This window comes from Ictidomys tridecemlineatus, unplaced genomic scaffold, assembly GCF_052094955.1.
Source record: "Ictidomys tridecemlineatus isolate mIctTri1 unplaced genomic scaffold, mIctTri1.hap1 Scaffold_132, whole genome shotgun sequence".
In the NCBI taxonomy this organism is placed as follows: domain Eukaryota; kingdom Metazoa; phylum Chordata; class Mammalia; order Rodentia; family Sciuridae; genus Ictidomys; species Ictidomys tridecemlineatus.
This window is the reverse complement of record NW_027521185.1, coordinates 127,853-147,636: the sequence shown is the minus strand read 5'-3', so window position 1 is coordinate 147,636 and position 19,784 is coordinate 127,853. Positions and strand designations below refer to the sequence as shown.

Sequence of the window (19,784 nt, the reverse complement as noted above, 5' to 3'; positions counted from 1 at the left end):
AGGAGACATTGTTACTGTTTTGAAGTTAAAACAAAAAAAATTCAAGTTATAACTGTTGACTCCAAAGTTGTATGATTGTGTACATAACAATTTTCTGACAGAAGGCAATAAAATCTGTAGTTCTCATAAACTTACCACATTACAACATGAAGTTTTAAGGAAAAGGGTCTCTTTATGATGTGTACCAAGGTGCTATGTGGACTAAAGAGCCTTGACTCCATCAGGATGCTCTATGGACACCTATCTGACTTGCAACATCTTAGTCTAGCTCTATGATAGTTCCTGAAACCATCCCTTCCCCTCAATTCCTACTGCTACTGCCTGAGTGCAGACTCCACTTTCCCTGTCTCTTTTCTGGCCATGGTTAATGCTTCCTTCCTGATCTTTTTATGACATATCTAATCCTATCTAGTCCACCCTTCCTACAGTTGTCAGAATGATTTTTCTACAATAATTTGACCAGGTGACTTCTCTGCTTAAAGTATTTAAATACTTTCTTATTGCTTACAGAATTCAATTTACACTTCTACATATGACATATAGGTGTTCCATATTCTTCCCCTGCCCTCGTGCCTACCTATGAGTTACTTCCTCCACAATGATCTAACCACACAGAAACCAAGTTTGATATGCTTGCACTACTTGTCTATAACATTTCACAGGTTGTCCCATGAGTTTCAATTTATCCTTCAAAAATATCAGCACAAGTCTCCTCCATGAACTCTTCCCTTACCATTCAAGTAAAATTGACCATACTTCCTTTGCACTGCCACTATAACTGATTTATATCTTTATTATTACAATTATCCCAAAATCACAATGATTTTTTCCTATGTCTCTCTTATTATGGGTGAATAGACAGTTTAAGGATATGAGATACATCTTATTGATTTATTTGTCCCTAATATCCAAGAGAGTGGTGTGTATCCCTGATACTTAGCATAGAGACTGTTGATTGAATTGAATGGAAAAAAAAAAGCATTGAGTTTCAGAGAAGCCATAGAGGGAGGCTTTGATAATGAGATAAGGGAAAAGAACCATATTGTGGATTTTATATAAGTTGTTCTAGACTCTATACATAGGACCTTAGCTTTGAGTTAAATCTGGAGAAAATGCAACAACAAGGAACTACATTTCATTTGCTGTTTGTTCATTTATGTAAGTATTCTGAAAGGTCTCCAGAAACTTCTCTGCTAAGTTCTGCCCTCTGAAGCCTCCAAAAGTCTGCCACACTGGGCTCTTCATGTTTTCACAAGTGGACTACTTCTCTTTTTTGGTACATTCTGCTGTGAACTACCAAACCAGTAATGTCCTAAACATTATTGATGTCAAACAGGATTTTTTTTTAATGAGAGTAACCTCTTGATTCTTTCCCCCTGTGACTGCTTACTCTCTTCTGTGACAATGGTGGAGTCTAAAAGATAAAATGAAGAAATCTGGGTGAGCTGGACCTAGTGGTACATAATTGTAATCCTAGCTATTAGGGAGGCTGAGACAGGAGGATTGCAAGTTCCCGGCCAGCCTCAGCAACTTAGTGAGACTGTATCTCAAAATAAAAAATAAAAAGCCTGGGGGAAAAACTCAGTGGTAGAGCAACCCTGGGTTTAATCCCCAGTATGTCCCCGACCAACAAAATAAATAAATAAATAAATCTGAGTGAGATATAAAAGTAAACCACAGGCACACTGCTATTAACTTGGAACTCTTTCTTTTTGACAACTGAAGATTATGTTTTCCTGGATCATGTTATGTGCCGCTTACTTAGGACAGTGTCTTGAGTATCCCTCCAGCTTGCAAGAGTTTACCAGTCTGAAGTCTCAGAATGAAACAGTTGGGAGATTGCCTCCTTCCCTACCTTTGTTCCCATACATTACCTAGCTTAACTATAGTCACAATGCTAGTCAGTAGGTACCATTCTCACTTTACAGAAAGGAGAGAATTCAAAGAGTTTAAATAGCCTAAGGTAATACAGCTAGATTAGGTAGTAATCAAGTGAGCTGCTTTCTTTAGAGAAAAATAGACTATTCAAGCTTGGGTACATAAAGGGAAGGTGATCATATCTAGAACTTAAATGGAACTGTCTTCCAGAGTTAACTGGGAATTCTGTTCCTACCAGCTATACAACACCTCTCCATTTTGCTCCTGTTCCTTGGAATCCCAGGTTAGCAACCAGACACTTATTTTATAAGGGCAGAGAGTAAATAGACTGAATATGTGTATCTAGTACATACCTGAAAATAAAAAGCAAATTCTGAACAATTAAAAAAAATCCTGTAACAAAATTTAGAAATACGATAGCTATTTTACAAGAACATCATTATACTTACACAATAAATGTCACTGAAATCCAAAAACATTCTCTGGTTAAACATTTATTACTTGTGAGAATGTTCAACTTGTTTGTCCTGTTTGTAAGTTTCTAGATATCAGTCCTGTGTTCTATTGCATGAGATTATTCTTTACACTCATTCTGAATGCTAAGTGTAAAGCTTCTCATTTAAGCTTTGGATAAATCATGCTATTCTTATTTAGATCACTTTAATATGAAACTGTTCTATACATGCAGTACAAACAGATTTTCAGAACACATTATTTTGGGGTGGGGGAGGTTAACTGGTCTTTAACCCAGGGGCACTTTACCATTGAGCTATATCCCTAACCCTTTTTTATTTTTTGAGATGGGTTCACTAAGTTGCTGAAGCTGGCCTTGAACTTGCCATCTTCCTGCCTCAGCCTTCTGAGCCAGTGGGATTATAGTGTGCACCACTGCACCCAGTTCAGAACACATTCTTTAAAAGAACAAGATCGAGTATTGAATGGTAGATATACAGTATTGTTGGTACTTTAACTATAACTCTGACAATGATTTATCTAAGCAATAATGAGCCAATATATGGGCCTGGAATTTAAGTAGATTAACAAATGAGTTAACCTTCGAAAAATTACTGAAGATTTCAAAGTACTTGGGCTGGGGTTGAAGCTCAGCAGTAGAGCATTCGCCTAGCATGTACGAGGCACTGGGTTTGATCCTCAGAACCACATTAAAAATAAATAAATAAAAATAAAGATTAAAAAAAGAAAGTACTGACCCATCAAGAGTTTAATCAACTGCCAGGGGTAGCTCAATAGAACTAATAACCTGAAAGAAATTTGTTAACTACTCATTTATGTCTTGAGCTGTATCTAGCAATGTTTTCATCCTTGTGAATATTAAAAAAAAGGTGAATTGATTCTTTATCAAAAGAAGTTAATAGATGTAATAAGATTTTTTAAAATTAAGACCAGCTGTTTAGTATTCACAATGATCTTTTCTATCAGTAGATAATAAAAAGGCTTGAAAGTTTAATATGTAGTAGAGCATATGTGTTACTTAACACTGCAGAGCAATTTAAGTTTTCTCATGTTGTCTGTTGATAGGTAGCTCGAGGAATTAGTTAAGACTTTGCATCCTATTGCATACTTATTACACACACAGTAAAAGACCATTCATCCGAAAGCAACTGCTATGAAGCTCCTTTATAATTAATAGATCTAAACTCTGAAAATATTGTTATATAGACCTTAGAAATATGACCTTCTGCTGTACTTTAATTACGTGCTACCTAACTGCTCTCAGGTTTAACAGGGATAAGAACTAGAAGGCAGAATTGGCTAAGGGTTGGGGTCAATAGAATGTTAATCTTGAAGCTCCAGCCAGCACACCCCGACTCCCTATTTAAAGAAGGTAATTTCTTTCTTTCTTTTTTTTTAAAAAATATTTATTCTTAAGTTTTAGGTGGACACAATATCTTTATTTTACATTATGTGGTGCTGAGGATTGAACCCAGTGCCTCGTGCATGCTAGGCAAGCACTCTACCACTGAGCCACAACCCCAGCCCCTAAAGAAGGTAATTTCTTTGGTCCTTGGCTTTTGAATGCTCATGGCACTTGCTTCAAAATTGTAAAAAAAATTAAGGGTAAACAATGATTTATTTCTACCATATTTTCCTCTTTCTAAAACTGCATACTTGTTCAAATAACTGTATGGTGGAACAGTGTTCTCAATCTTCCTTTATCCCAGTTGCCTCTCCTAACAGAAAGGAATGTTTACATGCATTCTATATTCTGAAAAAGATGCCCATATTTCACACTGCAACAAATAAAATCAATTGGCATTTTCCAAATTCTCCCTGTAATTGTACCCCTACTCTAATCACATTTATTGAACTTACTGTATGCTAAGTATCTTCATGGACTACATATATTAAACTAATTTAACCCCCATGGCATTGCATGATATAGATACTATTATGATCCTCAACTTACACATGAGGAAAATAAGGCACAGAGAGTTTAAGTAAGTTTCCCTAGCTAACACAGCTAGTAAATGTTAGAACTGGGATTCAAATCCAGATAATCTGGTTTTAGGGCCTACCCTCTGCCATGCAGTTTTCAGAATGAATATGAGAAAAAGATTATCATGCAGATAACTCAATATAGCATATTTTAAATCTATTATTTGCAAACTATCATATCTTGCTATTAGTAGTAAATTACTTAAGAGTATCTCACAATTGATGAATACTTCCTAGGTATTTACAGAACTCCATCAACACATGAGAACTTAAGACAGTGTCTTAACTCTAATCCCTGATAGTTAAACTTAACTATTGGAAATAGTTTGAAAATCTTACTGCTTTTCTATCTAAAATAATGAAAAGTAAAAACATTTCATTTTCCATTGCTTACTTTTCAGTAAGCTTTGTTGGCACATTTTCCCCCCTGTATTTGTATTAGGTCTCTATGGTATAAAATCTGGATACTCTACTTTTATAATGTTTGTTATCAAACAAATCAAAAATACTTTCAAATCCCAATGTTTCTTGAGGAGAAAAATCCCAAAAGGCAAATAGCTGACCTAAGATTATAGGATTGTGAGATAACCAAAGACAGGGCTTCAGTCTTTTGATGTAAAAGTGCTACTCTAATGAGAAAGGAACACTGATTTGAAAAACTAATTAAAATTAATTAGAAGTTTCAAGTCCTCAGATGTAAAACCATGTATTATGTAAAAGGTATTTTCAAGGTGAATTTAATTTTTTCAAAGGTTCACTTGAACTAATTTAGCCTCTTAAATGCCTGTATACCTGGGAAGCTGAGGCAGGAGGATCACAAGTTCAAAGCCAGCCTCAGCAACTTAGCAAGGTCCTAAGCAACTTGGTGAGACCCTGTCTATAAATAAAATACAAAACAGGGCTGGGGATGTGGCTCAGTGGTTGAGTGCCTCTGGGTTCAATCCCCAGAACCAAAAAAAAAAAAAGCATATATCACTCTTACAGACGATATCAGTAGCAGATAAAATGTTTAATGAATTGTAATTCATGTACCTTTATGAAAGATATTCAAACGTATCAAAATGAAACAAAAATAGAGGCTTGGGTGGTAGCTCAGTTGTAGAGCTAGCATAGCTAGCATAGCTAGCATATGTGAGGCACTGGGTTTGATTCTCAGTACCACTCTAAAAAAATAAATAAAATAAAGGTATTCTGTCCATCTACAACTAAAATAAACACACACACACACACACACACACACACACACACACGCCAAATATAAGTTTATAAGAAAGTGATCCATGTTATCTTCTGAAAGGAGCTCATAATAGGCTTATTTAAAAAAAAACAAATTTAGTTCACCTTAAAAATCTAACTGTGATTAATTCAAAATAGATTCTATGTTTACAACTTCCTTCCTATAAACTGTTAAACACAAAGAGAAGTAATGCCATCTACAGGGAACCTTCAGAACAACAGTTATACTTCTATGACTCTTTAATATCCAAAATCTAAGTTAATATCATATGTAATGTCACTGAACAAGGAAATTTTCAAGAAAAGGGGTAAAAGAATTGAAAAGGTGTGTGATATAAAAAAAAATCCCACTAACATTATGGATTATCAATACTTCTTAAAAGTAACCTAACTTCAAATTCACCTAACATGATTCACAGACACTTGGTTAGAAACTGCAGCAGGTTAAGATGCAAAGCTACACAACCTCAAAGGTCTTTAAAGTTACAGCTAGTAGAAAGACTCAAGTCTTTGGAGATAAACCTGTGACAGTTTTCTTTTTCCAACTGTTGGATCACCCTTTCCTCTTGAGTAGCATCACCTTTACCTTCTTGGCTAAATTCTCTAAATTTTTAGGCATTTTAATAGTCCATTTCACTTTCTAAAGCTCATTCCTATTTTTAAGTCTCCTATTTCATAGACAATTATAAATCAAAGTTTTTCCTCTTTATGCAGCATATGCCTACTCTAACCACAGATGATTTCATTTTTATATACTCTCTGCTGTCTTCCCTGGCTAAAAGAGGTTTCCTTATTGCAATGGTTTCATTTAGGCTAAATTTTAAAACTATCTGGAGTCCTTTAGCAACAATCCCACACCTCTAACTTCCTTGGATTGGGATGGGGCTTGAGTATAGATTTTGTGGCTTTCAATTTTACAAGTGATCTCTCATGCAACCTGGTTTGAGAAATAATGCCTTACTGTGGATTGTAGCCCTTTCCCTAATTGGCTCCAACAGCACTCTTAAGTGGTTTATGGGTTCCAATGTGCACAGTGGCAACCCCTCTTGCCCTCCTGGCTTGTTCTTGAACTGTTTCCCCAGTCACTAGCTGTGCCTTGAGATGAACAGTTAGCTATATGGTAGCTGACCCCCAGGTAGTGGCATCATACCTCATTCATTTGCTGCAGCTAACCCCCACCCCCAAATTATGCTGTTGTAGAAGCTTTCTAGCTCCCAGCTCATGGATCAATTCTGGATCAATCCTCAGGCTGACAGAGTCCAACTGCTACACAGTGCCCACATCACCCCTCCAATTCTGTCTCCATGCCCTGGAATAAAACAACTGAGTTAATCTGGATAAATCCAAACAGAGGAGAAAATATTGGTCTTCCCTTGTTACAATCATCTTGAATCTTGAGTATTGCCTCAGGCATCCTTCCTATGGTTTCTGAGTGCAGATACATTGTTTCCTCCCCCATACAATGGAGAATCCAAAGGACTAAACCTCATTTCCAAACACTGTATTCCTCCAAGAGGGAAATTCTCCCAAGGCTTCCATGATAGTTGGTGATAGAGCAAGTTCTTTCAATTGGTAGCCCTCAGTAAGCTCTCTACAGTAAGCTCTCTGCAGTAGTCATTGGTACTGACACTAGTGGCTATTTGATCTTGTGGAACTGGCATGCTATGATGCCAATGTTGATATTTCAGAATGGGATAGGGGAAATCCCATTTGATTTTGTTACAAATCACTTTTATTGTCAGTGCCTTAGGTAAATTCCCCAGAAATACAATGAGATGAAAGTATGCAAGTGATTTATTATGCAAGTGATAAGTAAAGGGGTGGTACTAGCAAGGCAGGGAAGGCAAGCAGGGATGATTTCAGCAAATTTGTGTAGAAGCTGACTTCAGTCTGATTCACTCAGAAAGTTTTAGACTATAAATAGCACGTTTTTGAGATAAAGGAACTGGGCTTTCATATAGTAAATCTATGGGTACACTTCAGGCCAAAGACTCACAAACACTATAAATTAAAAACCACAGTGAAGAAAGGAGGGCATAAAAATTGGAAGATGAAAAGGGATGTGAGAAATCCAGCTAGACTACCACAGTCAACGTCAAATTTATCTTCACAATTCCATAATATTTTGGAACAAGCCAGAAAGTTGTCATTTGTCCTAAGACCTCACTAATGATAGATAGTGCTATCTGTAACTACCAAAAGCATCACACATTTAGGTTACACGAACTGCCTAGGGGGAAAAAGTGCTCAATGAAATGCTAGGGCAATATGAACAAAGTATTTTGACAAAAAACAAAGCAAACTTTAAAGACTAAAGTAAGCCTGAAAGGAGAGAACTATTTCCTTTGCTTTGATCCTCAAAGTCTCTAAACAGGGCTGTTTTTGCTCTTTCTGGAAGGCAGTCACCTGCTTTAGATGTTTATTTTCTTTAAAGCTATTTCTGAAACATTCACAAAGTCACAGGGTCTCAAAATCAATGTTTATTTTAACACATAAAATGTGACATCTAGCACCAATGCCAGTAAATACCAGAATTTCATCTGGTCACCACTCTGGAACCAGTGTAATGTAAGTCCTTGACTTTCAGTCCATGTGTGCTGAAGATTATCATAACACGAAATAGAAATGACACAGCATAAAAATAATTTGATAGATATGTATACAACTACATTTTTTTGTAGTTACGCAATAATCTTTTACTGTTTCATGTAAACAAGTTAACTTAATACCAGTGTTCTTAAACCAGATTTTCCTGGAAGACAATCACAAAGAAAAATGCATGAGCTATACCAGTGAATAACCCTGGAACTGGGCTTTCCATTCTCACTCCATTCCCAAATGAAAAATTTTGTAAAGGTACCTTTTGTTTCCCTAATCTCTTATTTTTTCTTCTTTGTAACTAATTATAATATTGTTCACTATTTAGAGTACTTACATATTTATTTGAAAAGAATAAAACTTTGGTAAATGTAAGTATACAAGACAATAGTTTTGTTTTTTTAAGTAAAAGGACAATTAAGCATTAAAGATACCATATGAAGCAAAAGACAAAACTATTGCCTAATTATGTAAAAGTGAAATATTTAAAATTTACTTATTCCCAAGGCAAACTAATGTTTACTGGTTTGAATTTAGAAAATTATTCGATAGTGATATACTTCTAAAAATTGCATCAGTTTACCTCTAGTTTCCTGAAAATGTGTCAAATCAACCATGTTGCTTCACTATTTACTTTTGGCAGATTTTAGCCTAATCCTAATACCAGTTTTTATTTGAGTAACTGATCTCAATATTTCTTTTAAGCAGAACTTAATGCTGAGGCTAAGTAAACCTAAGATGGATTTCAGGCCCACTGAAAGGCAGGCAGTCATTTTTCATATTGCAGGCAGACCATGGTGGTTGTCATCCATATATCAGACCTCTAAGGACATGCTGGAAAAATCTGTAAACACAATCTTCCCATGCTGTATTCACATGCTTCATTCACATCTTTAGCTTACCCAGGTTGTTAGAGGTTTGGGTAAGATGACAAAGTTTCATGACGGCAATTTCTATAAGAAAAAAAAAAAGTTCACCAACTATTTATGGAGTACTTAATACTAAGCAATATGCCGAGCAGTGGCTAAATGAAAGTCAAATGAATAACCAAGTATAATGTTTAGAAAGTTTTAAGCTGACACATGTTAAAGCTGCAAGCAACTAAGGAAAAAAAAAAGATATACTGGACATTATCAAAATTCAAAACCTTTTTGCTATAAAAGACATAATACCAAAACAAGAAAGACAACCTGCAGAATAGGAGAGAGTATTTTGCAAATTGAACATCTGATGTTCAGTATCCAAATTGTTCTCTTAGACTTAATGAAAAGACAAATAACTCAATTTGAAAATGGGTCAATGATATCTTGTCAAGTGAGACAAGATATTCAACATCTTTAATCTTTAGTTATTAGGGAAATGAAAATAAAAAAACATAAGATCTGCCGGAGGCAGTGGCGCATGCCTGTAATCCCAGCAGCTCAGGAGACAGATAGGAGAACTGCAAGTTCAAAGCCAGCCTCAGCAACAGCGAGGTGGTAAGCAACTCAATGAGACCCTGTCTCTAAATAAAATGCAAAATAGGGTTGTGGATGTGGCTCAGTGACTGAGTGCCCCTGAGTTCAATCCCAAGCACACCCCCCCACAAACAAACAAACACAAGATCCTATTTCACACCTCCTAAGATGGCTGTAGTTAAAACGATGGACAATGGCTTAGGAATACAGTTTGTCAATTCCTTAAAAAGTTAAACACAGAGTTCCCATATAACCAAGCAATACCACTCCAGGCATATACCTAAGAGATCTGAAAAGATGCTCACACAAAAAAAAACTTCTACATAAATGTTCACAGCAACACCACTCATTACAGCTAAAGACTGAAAAAGTAAAATGCCACCAAATGATGAATGGATGGACAAGATGTACACATTCATACAAATAAATATTTTTTAGACATAAGAGTAAAAGCATGCCACAATATGGATAAACCTTGAAAACACTGTCTGTGTTGAGTAAAAAAGCTAGACGTAAGAGACCATATAATGTGAATAATTCATGACATGAGCACAATAGGCAGATAAATAGAAATAGAGGTTAGTGACTGCCAGGGGCTAGAGACTGGGGAGAAATGAGTGACTGCTAATGGTATGGAGTTTCTTTTGAGAAAGATGAAAACTTTGTTCTGTGAATATATTTATACTGAATTGTATACTTCAAAAAGGTGAATTTCATGGTATGGGAATTATTATCAATTAAAAAAAATGAAGCAAGGTGTCGTGGCACACTCCTATAATCCAAGCAGCTTAGGAGGCTGGGGCAACAGAAGGATTGTGAGTTCAATGCCAGCCTCAGCAACAGCGAGGTGCTAAGCAATTCAGTGAGACCCTGTCTCTACATAAAATACAAAATAGGGCTGGGGATGTGGCTCAGTGGTTGAGTGCCCCTGAGTTCAATCCCTGGTACCGAAAAAAAAAAAAATATATATATATATATATATATATTTAGGAACCCAAAATCTTTATGCCTCAAAAATTTCTACTTGTAAAACTGTATAATGCTTTAGTTAAAACTGAATCCCTTAGCTGGCTGTGATGATGCACGCCTGTAATTCCAGTGACTTGGAAGGCTGAGGCAGGAGGATCACAAGTTTGCAGTCAGCCTGAGCAACTTGATGAGACCATGTCTCAAAAAAAAAAAAAAAAAAAAAAGACTAGTAGCTCAGCAACATCTGTCTGGGTTCAATCCCCAGTACCAAAATCAAAAACTAAATACTTTAAGGCATAAAACATTTTAAAATTTTTGTCACATTTATAAAAGGTGCTGGAGTTACAAAATAGATGAGATACAGTTGTACAAGTTAAAAACTGTAGGTGTCACAGATGCAACTTGCATAAAATGTGATTGTTATATCATGTAAAGGAAGCACCAAACAAGGGGAACAAAAATGAATTCTAGGGCTGGGGTTGCGGGTCAGGGGTAGAGTGCTCGCCTTGGATGTGCAAGGCCCTGGGTTCGATCCTCAGCACCACATAAAAATAAATAAATAAAATAAAGGTATTATGTACAACTTAAAAAAATGAATTCTATTTAATTAGGTGCATTTTTCTTTATAAACAGATCTGTCTATTTTTTTTAAAGAGAGAGTGAGAGAGAGAGAGAATTTTTAAATATTTATTTTTTAGTTCTCGGCAGACACAACATCTTTGTTTGTATGTGGTGCTGAGGATCGAACCCGGGCTGTACATATGCCAGGCAAGCGCGTTACCACTTGAGCCACATCCTCAGCCCCAGATCTGATTACATTTTACTTTGTTAAAAATAATTTGAATGACTGAAGAAAGTTCACAAAAGTATGAACTGGCATTTTAAAATCTGAGTTAAGAGAAACTACAATATAAAGAGTTAAGTCACCTGTCTGGGTTAATGCCCAATGCTATAGTCTGAATTAGTGTTTCCAAAGGGCCCATATATTAAAGGAGGAAGTGAAATCTTTCGAGATGAAACCTTATGGGGGAGGTCTTCTGGTCATCGGGGATGTGTTTTCCATAGGACTCTGCCCTTTCCTCTTTCTTTCCTTTTCCTTCCCAGCTATGAGGTGATTGGGCTTTCTCTGTCATGACATACTGCCTTGTCATAAGGCAATGGAGCAAAAGGATTACACACTAGAAATGTGAGCCAAAATAAACTTTTCCTCTTTTTAAGTTGTTACCTCAGGCATTGTTACATTAACTGCTGCTTACTAACACATCCCATTATAAAGGTATATTTAAAAAAAGCCTGCTGGGCTGGAGGTTTAGTTGAGTGGTAGAGTGCTTCCTTCCACATGCAAGACCCTGACTTCAATCCCCAGCACAGCATGAAAGAAAACAAAAAGCCTGCCTTACTTAGAACAAGAACCAAAGGCAAGACAGATAAGTGATCTTAATCCTGAGTCAATGCCTGAGTCCATTGAAGAGTCATAGCTGTTTTACCACATCAAAATCAAGGCCTTGACCACACACAAGCCCAGAAACAGTGACCAGATGATGAAATATCCTCAGAAGATGAAGAACTGGAAATGTACTTACTTATTTTTTCTTTCTGATGTATATAATATGAATATCTTCACTTCGATACTCTTCATCATGTTTTTCCAAGGGAATTTTTTCAAAATCAAAGTCTAGCTGAAGCAGCTATAAATTTAACAGATATACTTTAAACTCAATAATATGAACAGACCTGTGATAAAGAAGGTACAATGGTGGCTATCTTTGTAGGAATACTGATTAGGAAGGGGCACTGTGGAAACCTTCTGAGGTCTTAGAAATGTATATTTTTATGCTGGGTAGTAATTATGTGGCTGAGTGCTTGATATATATGCATTTAACTATGTTTTACCTCAATAAAAATTATTTTAACTATATAAAAAATTAATTAAGAGTCCCAAAATCTCAGTAACATTCTTCATATTCAGGAAAAACATGAAGGCTGGGGCTGTAGCTCAGTGGCAGAACACTTGCCTAGCATGAGTGAGGAACTGGGTTCAATCCTTAGCACTGATAAAAAAAATAAATAAAAATACATCTACATCTATTACTACAAAAAATAAATTTAAAAAAATTTATCATATATTATCTGAGGCAGTCATATTCTTGTTTTCTCATTAACCAAAGCAGTCCATCAGCAGACAAAAGTTGCAGAGCTATACAGATGTACAAAAAGATTTACTTGTAATGGGATGAATTTTTGCCCATAAAAAGGGCCTGGGTCACCACTGGGGGAAAAAGATTAAAAGATACGTAAGATGTTATGTATTGGGTGCAGTGGAGCATGCCTGTAATCCCAGCGGCTCAGGAGACCAAGACAGGAGGATCTCAAGTTCAAAACCAGCCTCAGCAATGGCGACAGGTTAAGCAGCTCATTGAGACCCTATCTCTAAATAAAATACATAACAGGACTGGGGATGTGGCTCAGTGGTTGAGTGCCCCTGAGTTCAATCCCCTGTACCAAAAATAGCTATGTACTACATTTGCAACTTCCTGTGAATCTTTCTGACTATTAATTAAGTCCCTAAAAACAGGTATGTAGGTCAGAGGTTTCATAAAAATGTAGAGAAAAACAGAGAAGTACAAATTTATCACCTCCTCATTTCTATCATGAATTCTCTATTTTAAAATATTTATTTTTAAGTTTTAGGTGCACACAATATCTTTATTTTACATTTATATGGTGCTGAGGATTGAACTCAGTGCCTCATGCATGCTAGGCGAGCACTCTACCACTGAGCCACAACCCCAGCCCCTCTATCATGAATTCTCTAAAAGCACTATATGTATCACTGATATGTTCCCCACAGCCAACAATTAAGAAATATTAAGAACTTTCTCAGAAAAGACAGTGTCACCATTATTATTTTACACGGTTCTGTAGATACAATATCAACTAATTAGATAAAAAATAAAGGATGAGAATAGAAAATGGGGATGGGCTTTGTGGAATAGTGGATTTTAAAGAGTCCCCTACTGGCTGGGTTCATACAAACAGATTGTCCAAATCTCCAAAATTGCCATAAAATACTAGATTAGTCATATATAGCCTCCCTGAAGGGTACTCACTACAAAGATAGATCTTATAGTCCTTACCTCAACATATTTTTTCTCAATTTCTGGATTTTTCCCCATTGTACGTTGTTCATAGCAACATATGATACAAGTTTTAGATCCACTGAGATCTTTCAGTGTTTTCAGCAATGGTTCCAAAGACTATAAAAGAAAAACGTATTTCATGACTTCAAAAATTTTCTATTAAGAGAAGGTTAGGGGAGTAAAAGGATTAATTCCCCTATTATTAATTTTTGAATCAATACAACAAAGTACATGTAGTTAACATTTTCTAATAATGATTGGTAAACTCATTAATTATTATTATAAATTAATAATTAATTATTGGCCTGGGTGGTGGCTCAGTGGTAGAGCACTTGCTTAGCATGAATGAGGCACTGGGTTCAATTCTCAGCACCGCATCAAAATAAATGAATAAAATAAAGTCCATCGACATGTAAAAAATTTTTTAAAAATTAATTATTATACTACAGTTTTCAGAAAAAGAATTCAAGTGACTGTGTTTTGAAGTTCCCATGGAAATAAACGAATAGTGTTGATTTCACTCTTAAAAGTAATTTCACTTACTCTAATTTAATGTAGGATTTAAAAAATCAACAATTTTTCCTACAAAAGTAAATCTGAACTTAACTTGAACATGGATTGGCTCAATGCTCATTATTTTAAATATAAATGATACCCACAATGCTATCATAAACCAATATTTAAAGAAAAATATTGCAGTGGCACATGCCTGTAATCCCAGCAGTTTGGGAGATTGAGACAAAAGGATCCTGGGTTCAAAGCCAGGCTCAGCAATAGCAAGGCGCTAAGCAACTCAATGAGACCCTGTCTCTAAATAAAATACAAAATAGGGCTGGGAATATGGCTTAGTCGGTCATGTGCCCCTGAGTTCAATCCCTAGTTCCAAAAAAAGAAAAGAAAAAAGAAAAATATTTGATCTAGTAAATCTTGCCACAAAACCATGAATTTTTTAAAAAATGCAACTTAATTCTCCTGGTGAAACATTTCATTGGGAACAACTAAGGGCAGAGGTGGGAGGCTAAGGGGTGATTTTAGGGCTGGAGATGTAGCTCAGTAGTAGAGCACTCACATGTGTAAGGCCCTGGATTTGATCTACAGCCCCCCTAATGTCTGCCATCCCCCAAAAAGTTTTTTTTTTTAAAAGGTTATCATAGCTTTTCATAACAGATCCAAGTGGTAAAATCCTTTAAAACTTTTGAAGAAGCCTCTAATAAAATGCATATAACACTCTTCTAAACATGATTTGCAGGTATATATGAATGTATATACATAGTCTCTTGTGACTTTTGTTTTATTTTTGCTACAACCATCTATCATCCATAGACAAATATCCTGAATTCAGAGATGTTAAAATGTGAAGAAATGTAGTTTCAGAATACAAAAAACAGTTAATCGATTAGAGAGATTTCACTCACTGAACATTTACCTCCTCGTAGTATATGCAGTCAGCCATCAGTATGTAGTCTGGTGAAGAAGGAAAGTCTTCTATTTCTTCCCCCCTTCAAAATGGCAAACAAGTATTTTAAACTGTTAATAATTTAAAATACTCTTGCTTTATAAGCAAGAGCCAATAAGCTCATTTCGTATTATCATGGCTTTAACGAGATACAATTTAAAACAAACTATGAATTGGTATTTTAAAACAAGCTGAAAGGCCATACAAACCATTTCAGTACCTTGGCTTTAACAGAACCAGTGACAAGATGTTTGTTCATATTAATATTCATCTTCAGCAAGTCTTGCAATTCCTCAAGATCGGTGACCACAACATCTGCCCTATAAAATAACGTTGATTGAGGGGTAAGCACAGGGTGGGTAACTGGCAATATGAGTTTCAAAGCAAAGCGATGTCCCCTCCCTTCAATTCTTACCCGAGGGTAGCAGCCATGAGTCCCACCGCCCAGGTGCCTGAGCCCAACTCCAGCACCGACCGCCGGCTCAACACTTGGGCCCCGTCTCCAGAAAACCCCGGCGTTTCCAAGTATTTAGAGAGCACAATGGCAGCGTCCCAAACAATGCAACCCACACCACCGGAGTCATACCGCTGCAGTCGTAGTCCCATCCCGCTTCTCCAGAACTCTCACAAAGCTCCGCAGGGGATCCTCCACCACCGACTCCACAGCAGCCGCCATCTCTGCCGGCTAAAGGGTGCCGCTCCCTTAGTGACGACTCATCTGTGCGCCGCTCACAGGCCAAGCCTTGAGAGGGGCCCGCGCCTCCTAGTGGCGGACTTGGCACCTCACGCGTGCGCAAGTCAACAAAGCCCAGAAGGCTGCAGCACCTTGGGTGTAACCCAGCACTAACCGCCCTCTTCCATTTCTTCTCCTGTAAAATGCGCCTGGCTTGAGGAACAGCTAGTTTAAGTCACTTTCCCAGATAAAACTAATATAATCCGCTCTGTGAAAAAACAAAGCAAACACTGGAGCATTTTTACGTGGTTAGAGATTGACTCATACTGTAGTTACCTTAAATCCAGGCAGCTTACCAAAGGTGTCTATTATCTTTCTCAGGAAGTTTCCAAGTGTGCTCCTACTTTTTCCGTATGAATGCATAAAAAGGATTGCTGGAAACTTGCAGCTTGCATTTACCAGTTAAAATTTTTTTTAATCCCTCTAAAATTTACATCATATAAATTATTTGGGATTATGTAGTTTTAAGTTGCATGAAATAACTCAATGTGTGTATACATATATCTACAGTACTCTAATATCCCCTTGTTCTTTACAATGAAAACACATTTTTTAAAAAGTCTTTTAAAAATTAAGACTGAGGTGATTTAATTAATCTTGTTAAGAACTCTGATACAAAGCACAGTAAAAGGCCACAGACCAGTAAATAAAGAACGTGGCTTTTGGCTACTTTACAACCACTGCTACAGCCTGTCACATAACATACTTTTCATCACTTTGAGTGAAGGTATCCAAATGGCAAATAAAAGTTTTACTCGCTTCTGATTAAAAAGTTTAATAAAGCATTAAGTATTTGCTGGTTTAAATATTACCAATCTAAAAAAATATTTTTTAAAAATTTCAGTTAACACAAGATTTATAGAGAAAGTCACTAGGTTTTGAAGGCAAGGCAGTTGGTTCCTATGCCATAAGAACTTTTCCTCTGAACATATGAATTAGTAAAGTAGCAGATTGTATTATAGACCTCAAGTCACTTAAATTTATATAGGTTATTAACATTATCTTTAAATATACAATATAAACAAAACTGTACATACATGGCATATTAACTTTGTGTTCCAAAGCAATAGGCAACTTTTTGCAAAAACAAAAGGCACATCTGAATGAGATACATGCCCTTTGTTTCCTCTATAATTGGGTTATGTATTCTTTGTTTACATTTTGACAAAATAATATACACAGTGCATTCTATTATTTTCATTACACATTTCATTTTTGTCTTCAGCAGCAAATACTGGCATTTAAGACATGGCATTAAAGAATTTAAGAACAGTGGGTGTTATTCACAATTCTCCTAGATGTAAAAACTACAAGTAAAAACCTTCCAGAAGATGGTCAAAGAGATTTAAAAATCAGTAACACCATACACCTCTATATTTGTGTAAATTCATTACCTTAAAAAAAGGCCTCTATTACTCAAATTTGAAAAATTCCACAAAAACACTATCCCCTTTCAGTTCAAACAAAGTCACTTTAAACCATATTTTAGCAGAGTCTACAGTGCAAATATAAATTCATTATACTGGCCTTTTGGCAGCACTGAGGATCCAAGACAAGGCAATGCAACTGATCACCTGAGGATATTGGTAAAGGACTTTTGTATTTTATCTTTCCAATTCTTAAAAGCTTATTTGATCAGTAGCATTTCTGAAGAGCATTATTTGTAAAAACAAAAAACAAAAACCAAAAAAACTAAAATACTATGCCTTTTTGAATAAATTAAAAAAAAAAGCTTTACAAATACTATTCCAGTGTCAATGACTACATATGGCTAAGGTTATTGAGGAGTTTCTGCATTTTCTACCATAGACAGTCTGTACAATGGGGGATGTGAAAACTCTCACTTGTAAGTCTTTGGTGGAAGTTTTGGTAGGTGAGGGCTTGAATTCTGCCTTGGTGGAACAGGGGGAGCTTGAGGATGAGCAAGACTGTTGTGATAGCATCGACATGGTACCCTTGGAGAGGGTGTGCTAGGAGGAGTGCTTGGTGAATTTGGACATGTTCTAATGTCTCTGAGCCAGTCTGGATCTCTGTGAAGATGTCCCAGTGGAGGTGGCTGAAGATTAAACAGACAGTTTATAAAGTGTTCTGGAGGTCGAAGGCGAACTGGTGGAGGGGTATCAGGAAGAGGATCTGTTGGCGGAGGTGGAGGTGGACTATGCAGAAGTCCATTAAATGCACTGGTAGGAACAGGAACTCTGGGTTTTATCTTTGGGGGAGGAGGCTGTCTTGGTGGAATAGCAGGAGGGTCGTCATCAGATTTCACAGTTCCCTTTAAAACAAAAAGTTATATAACTATACTTCTTTTCTCCTGAAAAACTTACAAGGCAATTTTAAAAGTCTGAAAAATTCTTCACACAGAAGAATTTTTTAACTCAACACACGAATTAAATCCAGAAGCTCAAAGTAAATTAATCTGGTTTAATTATCAGATTTATAAGTACATCACTTCTAGTTTAATCAAGGGCTCTGTTTAATACTTCTACATATGAGATGTTTTAATTGAAGTCTTAGAACATAAAGCTTCAATTTATCTTACTTTGTGTTACTATTTCATAAATTTAAGAAATTCATGAATTTTAATTATAAAAATAGGTAAGCAAAAATAATATAGAGTTTTGTAGATGTGAAAGGACATGATGTTAAGGAGACTTAATGTCCAGCTTCTCCTGATTAAGCATTTACTTCTACTTTTCCCAGTGACACTCAGAACAGTGGATTTAAAAGGGTCATCCAAGGACCAGCAACATCAGTACCAGTAGGGAACTTGTTAGAAAAGCAAATTATTTTAAAAATTATTTGTTCTTTTTAGTTATGTATGAAAGGAGATTATATTTTGAGATATCATACATACATGGAGTATAACTTCCGATTCTTCTGGTTGTACATGATGTGGAGTCATGTATTCATTTATGAGCATAGGAAAGTTATGTCTGATTCATTCTACTGTTTTTCCTATTCCCATTCCTCGTCCCTTCCCTTCATTCCCCTTTGTCTGAGCCAGTGAATTTCTATTCTCCCCTCCCCACTGCTTATTGTGAGTTAGCAACTGCACATTGGAGAGAACACTGGGCCTTTGGTTAGAAAAGCAAATTTTTGAGCCCTCACTCCAGATCCACTGAATCAAAAACAGGAGTAAGGGTTAACATATCAGGTTTTAACAAGCTTTCCAAAAATTAAATTTGAAAAGCTGATGGAAAGTTGGAAGAATCCTTCACATACTAGTACCAGAAAAAAAGTGTATTTCTGAGTCTGTGAATCAGCACCACCCCCCCGCTTTTTTAAAGGAAAGTTTTTTTTATAAGAATTAAACAACTACTAAAAGCATTTTTCAAATACAACAATGTAAATGTGGAAAATGATAAAGAAAAGCCAAAATACAACAAATTCATAAAAATAAAGTCCTATCTTGAAAATCCATAAATTTTTAAATAAATTAAGGCAAATCCAGGTCCTGTTGACTACCTTTGAATTTGAAGCATCTTGGTCAAACTTTCTTCGAGGAGGAAGTGGAGGAGGAATCAGTAGCTCTTCACTTGGTTTATTTAAACTACCACACGAACTGAAGACAGACTCTAGGGAGGCAAAGATTAGTTTAACCACAATTTACAGTGCAATTAATCCAACAAAACTTCATTGCAACTGTGATCACTTCTGCCATGGCATTTATCAGACTGTAATGCCTGTTATATATTATCTATCTTCTCTTCTAAAATGTAAGCTCTCTTAGGACAGCTCATTTATTTTGTATCCCTAGTACCTAACACAGTTCCTGGTACACAGTATATATGATAGCTAAGTGAAGGCACATTATTTAGTTATGATTAATAATGAGACTCCTCCTCCAAAAGTCTTTTTAA

At 36.1% G+C, this 19,784-nt stretch overlaps 2 pseudogenes across 1 annotated transcript; both read right to left on the bottom strand.

Moving 5' to 3' along the window:
* Positions 1-8,036: 8,036 nt before the first annotated feature.
* Positions 8,037-15,920, bottom strand: LOC144372574 (protein N-lysine methyltransferase METTL21D-like; annotated as a pseudogene). The gene is made up of 6 exons (XR_013432544.1): positions 15,607-15,920; positions 15,401-15,511; positions 15,162-15,234; positions 13,733-13,852; positions 12,179-12,283; positions 8,037-9,122 (listed from the first exon to the last, which is right to left on the bottom strand). The product of XR_013432544.1 is annotated as a protein N-lysine methyltransferase METTL21D-like (transcript).
* A 1,457-nt stretch (positions 15,921-17,377) lies between these two features.
* LOC144372566 (son of sevenless homolog 2-like) overlaps positions 17,378-19,784 on the bottom strand; it is a 40,668-nt pseudogene continuing 38,261 nt past the window's right edge.